This window comes from Euleptes europaea, chromosome 7 (genome assembly GCF_029931775.1).
Source record: "Euleptes europaea isolate rEulEur1 chromosome 7, rEulEur1.hap1, whole genome shotgun sequence".
In the NCBI taxonomy this organism is placed as follows: domain Eukaryota; kingdom Metazoa; phylum Chordata; class Lepidosauria; order Squamata; family Sphaerodactylidae; genus Euleptes; species Euleptes europaea.
In genome coordinates, this window is record NC_079318.1 from 78,876,092 (window position 1) to 78,885,608 (window position 9,517).

Genomic DNA, 9,517 nt, shown 5'->3' on the forward strand with positions numbered 1-9,517 from the left:
ACACCTCTACCTCTGTCCTTGACCAAGTTAGCATCCTAATCCACAATTGCTGAAAAAATGAATGCCCAGAGAAGTTCTGTGGGAGGCGAGCATACATCGTCCTTTTCTTATCTCCTGTCTTCTAGCAGTTCCTTTTTGAGGCTACTGTTAATTCAAAGAGCCTTTTATCCATTGCCTTGCAGTTCCATGCCGGCCTCTTGCTCAGTCTAGCAAAAGCATTTATTTCTTTAGCTCCTTTTCTTATTAACCCTTTGGCCAGGTCTACAGCTCCCCCCTTTTCGACTGCACTCCGATAGAAAGGAGGAGTGCAATACTGAACTTTTTTCTCAGGCGCTCGAACAATCAAAAGATGCTGGGGCTAGTAACTGCAGGCCTGAGAGTCTGAGCCAGAGTTTTAGTACATGCTGAACATAAGGGCAGGCACTGTAGGCAGCAGCAGACTCTGACAGTTACTGCACTTGTATTCCCAGCGATGTATTAAGAGTTTGAAAACATGATAAAAAATACTGTTCGCACTTTGTTTGGCCCCTTTAGCTGTGAAGACATCTTTCAACCATTTATTAGCCGTGGTATCCAAAAACCCTTTTAAAGCGATGTTTTTTATAACATTTTCAAACTCTTAATACATCGCTGGGAATACAAATACCCTCAATAATACCAACTAACTCAAAGAAAAGAAGCACAACAAATAAGCTCTTCAACCAAGTTAAATCAGGTAACCAATTTGTAAGTCATTGCCATGGATTAACAACCCCAAGATAGTTATTACTTAATGAGACCATGCATGGCATCTAGTTGATCTTCGATTGTTTCGTTGAGATCATGAAACTTGACCTCGTACATGTGGGCATGGTCCATTCAGTTAGTCTCTTTATTTGTAGTCTGAAAAATGTGGATGTGTAGCCAGAGTTTTAAATTCAGACACAATCTTAGTCTCTTCACAAACCCTTTAAACAACAAGGCTTGGTCCTTCTGTTAGTGTCAATGTCAGTGTCAACCTTTTCCAGAAATCACTTTCCAAACACTCGAGAAGGACACCCATCGTCCAAGAGGGATGCCTGGGTTGGTAAGCTCCTTGCTCCCTCTCTCCAGAGCAAGGTCCAGAGTTAGGGCCTGAGATTCCCATTGTTGATTTAGCACCAGGTGGCAGGGCTGCCTTTTCCATGTGACTGGCGTGCACCCACGCCGTCCTCTCTGCAACTTTGACTGCTTGAAAGGTAGTGAGTAGAACCTGGAGGAGTCCACTCTACCTTGGCTGCAGGCAAAATGGCTGCCAAGGGAGGCAGAGGCAACCACAAAACGGCTGCTGCTGCTTACCTTTAGTTACCCAGTAAAGATCCTTGCACTGCGCTGGCAGCTGCTGCCAAAGTAACAGTTCAAAAATCTGCACAGCCAATCAAACCTCCAGTGGCCAGTCAGAAGCCTTGCTGGGCAAAAGCCCCACCTGGCCCCTCCTGCTTCCTACAAACATTTGGCAGGCACCAGGAAAGGTGTCAGCAGGTACCACGGAACCCCCAGGCATCATGTTGGGGACCCCTGTCATAAGCAGCTTAGGGTTCCCGTTGGGGAGGAAATATGTAAATTAATAAGTGTCACACTGTACCAGATGGCCTTTCTTGTGCCCCTCTTCCCCCCGGTTAACCGTTTGTTGCAGAACTCCCAGAGACCTGGGCTGACATGCGCGAGCCCCTCCTGGAGGGCATGGGGTTTGCCCTCAAGTACCTGGGCATGACGCTGGTGGAGAAACCTAAAGGGGAGGACATGGCGACCGCAGCCATCCACCGGATCGTTGCCATGGTAGGTTGTTTGGGGCTGCCTGGAAGAGAGCCTGGCAAAAGAGGCACCACTGGAGGGGGGGGGGAGAGTGAACCACCGCAGCACTAAAGCAGGCCTAGGAAAGCCTTCCCCTTTGCTTCTCTGCCCCCCCCCCTCTGCCAGCATCTGGCTGGTCTTTTGTGCCATTCAGAGCAACTGGTTTGCAGGGAGAACAAGCGTGGTGAGTCCTTGCAGCCGGGGAGGTTGAAGGCTCTGCCTTCTCAGGGCACTGTGGGGAAGAAATCAGCCTGGATCCCTGGGGTCAGGTGGCTGCCTGCTCTGGAGCCTGCTGAGAGCAGGGGTCAGGCCCCACACCCACCCAACCTTCCTTTGCCATGAGAATTACGCAGTGCTGTAGCAGGAGAATCACTGGCGAAGGAACATGCCGATGAGCACACTGCCCCAAATCTCTCTTTCCCCCGCCGCTTCTTCCCGTCTTCAGGCTCGGGTGGGACCAAAGAAGTTCCAAAAGGTGATCCTGACTGTGTCGCCCCGGGGCCTTTCTCTGCAGGACGCCGAGACAAAGGAGACCATTGAAAATGTCTCCATCTACAGGTGAGGCACCAGGGAAGAGGGCCTCCGCTGTGGGGAAATTGCTGTGGGCGGGGCAGGCAGGCAGTGTCCCTCGGAGCCAGAAGGAGATGGGCAGCTATCCGTTGATCACCCTGGTTCTCCTTGTATCCAAAGCCTTGAACTACCACTGGCTAGGTGACCAGCGGTAGGGGATTCATGGTCTCGAGCAGGGTCGAAAACATGCAACAAAACCCCAAACTGATTTGTAAAAACCCAAAGCCTGGTGTGACGGGAAGTCCTCAGAACACCCAGGCCTGGCTGTGAGCCTCCTTGAAGAGGAGAAATATGAGAGAGCCAGCTTGGGGCTCTGCCACTGGTCCTTGTGAACGCTTCCTACCTTATAGCAATTCCAGAGGAACAATTATGTTAGTCTGTTGTAGCAACATTAAACAGGAGTCCTGTGGCCCCTTCAAGACAAAGTTTATTCCAGCAGAAGCCTGAACTCATGAAGCTGCCTTGTGCAGAATCAGACCCTTGATCTGTCAACGTAAGTATTGTCTACTCTGACGGGCAGCGGCTCTCCAGCTCTTTCACACCACCTACCACCTCATTCTTTTAGCTGGAGATGCCAGGGATTGAACTTGGGACCTTCCGCATGCCAAGCAGATGCTCTACCACTGAGCCACAGCCCCTCTCCTCAGCTTTTGGGAGTCTGAGACGTGTCCAATGAAGTGAGCTCTGACCTGCAAAAGCTTCTGCTCCAATAAACTTTGTTAATCTTTAAAGTGCTACTGGGCTTGTGTTTAATCTGCTGGCCCATTTATTTGGAAGGAGGTGTGTGTTTTCTCTCTGCATGCAGCATGGCTGACCTCTGTCCCCCCTTTAGTGCTCCCAGATCTTCTGCTGGGAGGAGAGGAGAGATGCATGCTGGCCAGCTCCTATTCTCTTGGCTGTGGATGGTGTGCGACCTGTGCTTTTTTGCATGCGGACTCTTGCATATGCTACAGATCCCCTCCCCCAGGTTCTGGCATGGGTGGCCCATTTCCCCTGCTTGTACTAACATGCCCACAGGCGGCACTGAGCCCCTTTCCTGCCTTCTCCCCCTAGGATTTCCTATTGCACCACGGACAAGCTGCAGAACAAGGTCTTTGCCTACGTGGCGCAGAACCCGCAGAGCGGTGCACTTGAGTGCCACGCTTTTCTGTCACCCAAGAAGAAGATCGTAAGCTCTGCTGTGGACTGCATTCCCCTGTGGGGGCTGCGGAGGCTTGGGGAGGGAAGAGGGCTGGTTCCCAGTGCTGGGCCAGGGCATTAGTTTTACCTGACTGCCTTCCCACATGCTGCCTAGACAAGAGTGCAGGCTGGCTGGCTCCTGGGGTGTCTTCAGAGTCTTGGCCTTCTAGCTGGTCCTTTGCTTCTGCCTGCCTGTCTCTCCCTTCCCCCCCCCCCCATTCTATCTCATGGATCTTTCCAGGTTGGCTACCTTCTCAGTCACCTGTGTCTTCTCTTCCCGCATCTAGGCCCAAGCCGTGACACTGACGGTGGCGCAGGCCTTCCAGGTAGCTCTGGATCTTTGGGAGGCTGCACAGGCAGGTAGGAACCCATCTGTCTTGGGGGGGAGGGTCTCCTTCCCGCCCCTGGTGAGGCTGAGCCCTGACGCAACATCAGTGGCTCCACTAAGCTTCCCGCAGGGCCCGTCCTTCTGCCCCGTCTCACTGTCCCTGGCTTGTCCTTTTCCAGGTAGGCCAAGAGAAGTCCAGAAGCAGGGGCTTAATTTCTAACCCCCTGATCTCAAATGGGTAGACAAGCTTCGAGTTATTCGGGAAGGAGGAGAGGGCACTGCTGACGTGCTCAGAGGTGGTTCCTTCTTGATTAGGCAGGAGTTGTCAAGGAGGTGGGAGAGGGAGCCAGGTGAGCCCCTTCTCCAGTTTAGCCTGTAACTATCTCACAAGCACTGAGAAGGCCCTTCGTTCCTTCCCTGATTCTGTTTCAGGCTCCAGGCAGGAGCACCCGCTGAGCATGCTGTGCCCCATGGAAAGCACTTGCCAGCCAGTCAGGTCGCCCATGGGCAGCCCCCCTTTCAAGACAAATTTTGAGGTATGGCATTGGGTGTGGGTAGGGTTGCCAAGCTCCAGGTGACGCTGGAGATCTATTACGACGGCTCTCCAGGCGACAGATCATTTCCCCTGGAGAAAATGGCCGCTTTGGCAATTGGACTCTATGGCATTGAAGTCTCTCCCTCCGGCGCCACCCCCAAAATCAGGTATTTCCAAACCCGGAGCTGGCAACCCTAGGTGTGGGCCTCTTCCTCCTTTGTCCTTGACTAAGCTGCTGTATGCTGGCAGGCGGACACGTCCCAGCCGCCTCCCATGAAGTGGGAGGGGAGGCAGGGGCCCAGTGCCATGAAGCCTGCCCTCTCCCTGGCCACGTAGGCGGTGGACTCCGGAGGAGGCTGGGGGCTTTACCTGCAGCCATGTTCTTTTTCTCTGGCGCTAGGATGATGAGGACGAGGAGGAGGAAGAGGAAGGCGATCTCCCCGAATCCCTTTCCGGGTAGGTGACAGGCCCAGTACTCTGCCGTGCAAGTCTGCTTATGCGGCCTTGGGCCAGTCACTCTTGGCCCGGCCTACCTCGCGGGATGGTTGTTAGGATGAAAAAGAGGAGGGGAGAATGACGTAAGCTGCTTTGGGTCCCCTTTGGGAAGAAAAACAGGATATAAGTATCTAAATGGATGACACTGCAGTTGGCATGGATGGTGTGCAGTAGGGTTGCCAATCTCCAGGTACTAGCAGGAGATTTCCTGCTATTACAAATGATCTCCATACGATAGAGATCAGTTGACCTGGAGAAAACGGCCGCTTTGGCAATTGGACTCTATGACATTGAAGTCCCTCCCCTCCCCAAACCCCACCCTCCTCAGTCTCCGCCCCCAAAACCTCCCACCGGTGGCAACCCTAGTGTTTGGTCATGACTGCAGGAATGTGGTGGGAATGAGAGGCTGCCCGCCTCCTTGACATTTATGTTGTGTGTGTGTGTGGGAGGGGCTGCTGCTGCTGCTCTGACCCGTCTCTTTTTCTCTGCACCCAGCTGCACAGAGAAGGGCCCCCGCTCCGCAACAGGTAACAGAGCTCTCTGGTTCCCCTTGCCTGATTCCCCCACCTTCCATCCCTTGGTGTGCTCCTCCTCACCCCCACCCCACCCCCAGCACATCTCAGCACCTCCGCTCCTCCCCGTCTGTGTTTCAGGTGTGGGCCGCGTTGCTTTTGGGAGCTCCCCGGTCACGCAGTTCCAGTCGGAGGCAGCCGTAGGGAACAATCGCCTGCCTCCAGGGACGCTGTTCTGAGTCTGCCTTGGATGCCGCCACCCTCTCCCTCTCCAGCAACCCGCGTATGTAGCACTCCAAGGACCAGCCAATCTTCCTCCGCCCTCCAGGCGCAGCTCCCCGATTGGCCGGCATCGCCTCACTCCGCTCTGAGCCTCAGTTAGCCTTAGGGTCGCTGGCTGTGCTTCTGTGGCTTGGCCTGAGTCACCAGAGGGGGCGTTCCGGGACCTCCTGCGGGTACATTGGGTAACGGTGCTGGGCCTTGTTCGAAGGCCCCACCCCTGCAGGCCAAGGGGTGCGTCCCACCTCTGGCCAGGCACGCTACTATGCAGGGAGATTAGTCCCAATCCCCCTTTTCCCCCTGCTTCTTGGAGGAGCTGTGTATTGTAGGGCTCAGAGGAAGTCTGGCCTCTGCTGCCGGCTTTCCTCGTGGTCCGGTGGGAAGGCAGCAACCCCCCCATCCCCATCCCTTGTCTCTCATCACTGCCAAATCACAGCTTTGTAGCAAAAGATGTTAGTTTTTCATGTCCTTTTCTAAAGGGAAATAAACTATTTGTACTGTTGTACTTTGGCACCCAAGACTAGATTAATTCATGCCATCATATTCCCTATTACTATGTATGGGTGTGAAAGCTGGACAGTGAAGAAAGCTGATAGGAAGAAAATAGGTTTGGTGAGTGAGGACAGGTTTCGATCTCCCCAGCTCTTCGGACTGGCTCCTGTGGCTTCTCCCTTCTTCCCCAGCCCTTCTCTGCCTGGCACAAACTCATCTCCTCCCACCCTTTTGCTTCCGCCGGAGCAGCGGTGGTAGCGGGAGGAACCAGCAGAGCGGTTCACAGGAGCCAAGCTGTCCTGGGGCAGCGTGGCACATCGTATCTCGGGGCCTTCAGAGAGGAGGGGGGTGCCACTGAGTGGCCCGACAAGAGCAGGCTGGTCCAAGGAGGAAGTAAGGAGGCGAACTAGCCAGGTCTGGCCGTTTGGGGAAGGGTGGGACACGTGGAATCAGGGAAGCCAGGGAAAGGGGGCGTTTCCACAGACCTCCACCCCTCCCCCATTAATTTCTTCCACATTTGGCAGTGGTTGCTGGGGAAGGCAGCCTGGAGGACCCCCTGTGCTAGCCCAGGGCTGGGGGATGTGGAAGGGGGAGAGGGTTCCTGAGTGTTGGCTCTGCAGCTTTTAAAGGAGTGATTTTCCCCACGAGTGCAGGATCCCAGGATTTGAGGGCGTTGTGGGGCTCGGTAGGTGAGAAGAGATGGAGGCCCAGACCGCGGCAACACTCCCTTAAGATGGGGCTTTAAGGAGAAGGCCTCGGCTCAACTGGGGAGCCCAGAGCAGGCAAGCAGAAGGCAGGCTGAGGAAGGACCTTTTCTCGGCATGAGACCCTGAAGAACAGAGTAAGCAATGAGCTAGCTAGCCTAATTGCTGACTTGATAAAAAGCCCCAAGGACTTCACGCTTGATGAAGATGTCAACCCAGTGTGCGGCTGCTGTGAAAAAGGCAAATTCCATGCTGGCCATAATTAGACGAGGAATGGAGACTAAAACTCCTGCTATCATACTGCCCAAATCTATGGTGAGACCACACTTGGAATACTGTGTACAGTTCTGGTCACCACACCTAAAAAAGGATATTGCAGAGCTTGAGGAGGTGCAGAAAAGAGCAACCAAAATGATCAGGGGACTAGAGCAACTGCCCTAGGAGGAGCGGTTAAAACACTTAGGGCTGTTTAGCTTGGAAAGAAGACAATTAAGGGGAGACATGAGAGAGGTCTATAAAATTATGCATGGTATGGAGCGAGTGGACAGGGAGAAGCTTTTCTCCCTCTCATACTAGGACTGAGAATCCCCGCTTCTGTTGTCCGAGGATTTAAATGGGCGTGGAGTGCATATTCATACGTTCTGTAGAGATTGTAATGGAGAGATTGCTGGCATGGAAATGTTGGGAGGAAAGGCACAGGCTGCCCCCTTAAAGTGGTGGAAATCTACGCAACGGCCCTGAGGGAGATACCACGGTGGGGGGCGGGCAAGAGAGGCATGTGTGTGGCTCCCAGCTGCTTCTTCAAAAAGGGCCCTTGGAGCTGTGTTCAAAACATCAGCCACAAGGACTAGTCGCTTGCTCAGAAGAAAGACATCCCACCAAACCAATGCCAGTGGTCAGCTGTATAAGGCGTGCATGTGATGCATCCCTCCCCCTACCTGCTCAGGATTCTCCCGGTGGGGGTGGGGGGTAGGAGACACAGGCTGGAGCGTTGCCTTTGCTGGAAGAGTCTTTTATTGAAAAGGACCTCACTGAGCAGTAGCGCCGTCCCCTCCCACCCCACCGCCCGGCCAAAGCCTTCGCCCTTCCTGCACTCACCTGCAGGCTTCTCCCACCGTGCAACCCTCTGAGCTGTGGCCCTGGGCTGGAAGAGCTGGATTACTGGAAGACGGTCAGTGGGTCGATGCTGGTGCGCCTGCCTTGGGGGTGGCCCAGCAGCCTTCTGGCTCCAGCTGGCAGTGTGTGGGGGGGTGAAGGAGAGGGTGGCCGGCTGTCGGTGTCTCCTGGGGCACCCGACTCTCTTGTCTTGGCTGGGCATGCTGGTTGGGGAGCACTTGGGGTGGAATGTGGGCAGTTGGGCTCTATGAGGGGAGACTCCAGATGTTGCTGGTCCTCTGGCTGCTGGAGGAGGGTGGAGTGGGCTGCCTGAATTCATAGAATCACAGAGTTGGAAGGGACCACTAGGGTCATCTAGTCCAACCCCCTGCACAATGCAGGAAATTCACAACTACCTCCCCCCCACACCCCCAGTGGCATCTACTCCATGCCTAGAAGATGGCCAAGATGCCCTCCCTCTCATCATCTGCCTAAGGTCATAGAATCAGCATTGCTGACAGATGGCCATCTAGCCTCTGCTTAAAAATCTCTAGGGAAAGAGAGCTTACCACCTCCAGAGGAAGCCTGTTCCACTGAGGAACTGCTCTAACTGTTAGGAAATTCTTCCTAATGTCTAAATGGAAACTCATTCTGGCCCAGGAGGAGGAGGAGGAGTGGCTGAGGACTTGAGGCAGAGGGTATGGCCAGGGCCCCTGTGTTTTTGCACTAGGGTCTGAATGTTATCAAGGCCAGGAGATGCCACCAATCAGAGCCTTTGGCACGAAAGATACATCAGTGGAAGCTGGGTGTTTTGTTTTTGTTTGGGGGTTTTTTTGCACCAGGGAAATGCCGGATTCCTACAGTCCTGGTGAGCTCTTGTTGATGGCAGAGGGGAAGGGGGAAGAGCTCTGCCCACAGCATGGAGAGGCTCAGACCATTACTTATCCACCAGGACAAACAGATCCTGTCTTCCTATTCCATTGGACCTGGAAATAGGTGGGAACTCCCCCCACTCCAGAGTTACTGGATCTAGCCCCTCCTTGGAGTTAATGCTTTTGCAGGGCAAGCCCTGAACTTTAAGTAGCCCAGGTGGGCGGGGCCGGGCCATGGCTCAGTGGCAGAGCACCTGCTTTGCATGCAGAAGGTCCCAGGTTCAATCCTCACCCTCTCCAGTTAAAAGGGTCAGGTAGCAAACGGTGTGAAAGCCCTCAACCCTGAGATCCAAGAGAGCCGCTGCCAGTCAGAGCTGACAATACTGACCCAGACAAACGGTTTGACTCTGTATGGCAGTTTCATGTGTTCCGATCTTCACCCCTGTCTCCCTCCACTTCCCCAGTGGAAGCAGCTGCCTGCCACACACGGTAGAGCTCCGCCCCTCCCAACCATCCCAAGGGCTCGGTTCCCTGCACCCCCTCCCACATTCCCCATCAAGTTGCTACATTGAAAAGAGCCCCATAAAAATATGTTTGCTTTTCTGCCAGCCCTGCAGCTTCTTCCTTTAGGTGGCCCAACCAAA